Source organism: Limulus polyphemus, unplaced genomic scaffold (assembly GCF_000517525.1).
Source record: "Limulus polyphemus unplaced genomic scaffold, Limulus_polyphemus-2.1.2 Scaffold3489, whole genome shotgun sequence".
Taxonomy (NCBI): Eukaryota; Metazoa; Arthropoda; class Merostomata; order Xiphosura; family Limulidae; genus Limulus; species Limulus polyphemus.
Window position 1 is genome coordinate 81,665 of NW_013669099.1, and position 2,814 is coordinate 84,478.

Consider the following 2,814-nt stretch of genomic DNA (forward strand, 5'->3'; position numbering starts at 1 on the left):
GTTCGTACGTATAATACTACTCTCTCTCTCTCTCTCTCTCTCTACTATATATATATATATATATATATATATATATATATATATACCAGAGGCTAATACCTGTCTGTCAACAAAAACTCCTCCAACAGTTTAAGTCTGATTTGGATGAAACTGCGCACAATTTTTCAAAATCATAAGGGAAAGTTCCTAACAAAGTCTCATATAAAAACATATATTTAGTGCATGTATCCAAATTTTTTACATAATTTTGTACATTTATGATTATTGCCAGAAAATAATTTGTTAAATAAAATTTCTAAAATTGTGGTAAAGTGAGTTTAATGCAGAATTTCAAAGTGAGTCTTCCCAGTGGAGAATCATTGCAATATTTCAGAAGAAAAGTGACTTTTCCTGCTGGAGAATCTAAGCGTACGCTATGAATTGAATTGTTCCGTGCCGAAGGAATCACAAGTCCTTTGTACGGAGTTTGTTGTATACAAATTTGCAGGAAGTTACACAAGTATTCTTTTATCTTCAATATGAGTATAAAGTGATGAAAAACAGAAAATCACAATTCCAAAAATTTTCAAAGAGAAAAGTTACTTATTACAGTGAAAGTCTGAAACTTTGAAAAAGAAAAGGAAACTTCACATTGTAAAAATTATAAATAACAGACAATGTTAAAATAGGTACACAATTAAAAACAAGTGCCAATAAATAATAGTCAGGTTGTAAAAGTTACAGAAATAAAAAAAGAGATAGCCTTGCTCACAAAGTTATGATGCAAGGTCCAGTTAGAAAAAACCAGGAACAAACCCAAAATACAGAAGCAAATCAAATTGCTTGCCAAGATGCAGTTAGAGAAAGTCAGAAGCAATTTCGTGACAGAGAAGCACATTGTTCAACTCGCCAAGATCCTGATGAAACAGCTGCCCACAGCATGACATTTCTGCTAGTTTCATATATGATCGTTAATTTCTGTCTAAAGCATTATATAACAGTAACTCTTTGTTCCCCTTTAAAGTAGTGTCCTTCAATAATAACAATAAATAATGAAATAAAATCTTTGCATCATTGCCAGTGTAATCTAATCTTGTTCCCATATAACTCATTACCATCTGGCTGATACATATTTGTCAATAAAATGTCAAACACTTTTGATGAAGAGATGGAAAAATCATACAATTTACATTACCACTAAATTTATAGCAATCAGTTCTTTCATAACCTGAAAAAGCTGTTAATTAGTCATAAATGAATTTGAATTTGTAATATGCAAAATTCTCAAATTAGCAACGTATGGAAAAGCATGCAAATAGCTATAAAATGGCTTAGGTGGTGACAAGTTAAACATAAATTAGTGCCACTTCCTAATTAAATTATAATGAAAGGAAATCTAGTATCCATCAGTGTCAGTGTCCAATGATGTCCCAACATCCATTTCTTAGATTCTTCCTTTTCCCCCCTTCTGTGTCACTCTCCTGCACCTGTTTCTCAATCTGGACCCTGCCAGCAGTAAGCCCGAGTTCCAAGGATGGATAACTGTTATGGGATCAAAGATAGTTATTGAAAGCGAGTGGAGCAAGACCAGAATTTCGTCAGCTCCCAGACAATATCTCAAACTGGTCTTGATCATCTTCATTTTGCTGAATCCTCTCTCTACCTCAGCAGAGCTAGTTGGTACAGACAGCAGTAGGTCAAAGAAGCCACTGGGGTTAGGAAGTTCTTCCTTAACCTTAGGGATGATAGCAGCCCATGGCTGACCTTTCTTGTTAGGTCTGCTGAAATTCAGTAATGAAATAGATGTGGAAAATATATCAGAGAGACCAACATGAAAATTGCATTATTATTCCTGTTTTTAAATAATTATTTTGTGTTTATTTAAAGTTAATGTTTTATATAATGCTGTTTTACCTAAAACTGGTTCAACAATCAGAATTGGTAGAATTTGTCGATTTCCCCAATTATGGATAACCGATTGGCAAGAAATTAAAAATAACACCTCCCAGATCACTTTATTCACAACAACAATCTTCTGATTTGTAAGTAAGCTTACAATAACGACCCTGTACTTTATCCTTTCTCTTTTGACATAAAACATTATTCACCATAGAATAAAATATCATCTGTTAAATAATCTCTGCCTGTTTCTCATTTATTTACATAAGGTGATACACTGACCAAAAGAAAGGTTAAAACAATGCTCCACACACCTATTTCTTTTTGGATTGTACATTAGCAAACAGTTGGTAACAGCACCCTATGCACAGAACTAATACGCACTGTGTGCTTGCCAGAGATCTATGCAGACCTTTCCCACAAAGTTCTCGGGATGATACACCATGTGGCTTCTCGTTAGTATGACACTGTGTATTAGCTCATTGTTTATGGAGGTTAACGAAAAGCACATGAAAGCAGAATGATTGGAAATTTAGAATGTCCCATTATTTTCCAACAGGGTTTTTTTTTTGTCAACCGTTTGAATTGCACATGTCACTGTTGAAGATGTCACAATAAGTTGAAAGTGGTATACATGTATATAAAAAATATTTACAAAATAACTAGCTTATTGGACAGCTATGGAACATTCCATTTCATCATATGACAGTTCCATTATTTATGAATATTCATAGTTCCAAGAAGTTACCTTAAAGTTAGTTGTGGTTCGATAAAGTACATTCTCTGTAGCCCTTACAATTTTTAAGGTTAAACTGTCAACAATAATACACAATGACATCATCAATTGGCAATCTGAATCAGGCAGATTGTGCTTTGTAATTACCAGTGATTTCCGGTTGTGACATGATCAGTAAAACAGTAATACTGTTTTTTATT

The 2,814-nt window shown here is 33.4% G+C and overlaps 1 protein-coding gene across 5 annotated transcripts in view; it reads right to left on the reverse strand.

The window, feature by feature from the left end:
* Positions 1-2,814, reverse strand: part of LOC106469442 (male-enhanced antigen 1-like) — a 50,785-nt gene that overhangs the window by 37,767 nt on the left and 10,204 nt on the right. The window contains exon 2 of one of the 5 annotated variants that reach the window (XM_022397961.1): positions 1,467-1,757. The exons of 3 other annotated variants lie outside the window; for them this stretch is intronic. The gene's annotated coding sequence lies outside the window, so the exon portion shown is untranslated. Of the gene's footprint in view, positions 1-1,466; positions 1,761-2,814 lie in introns of all 5 variants that reach the window. One more of the 5 variants, XM_022397958.1, reaches the window with a different exon arrangement.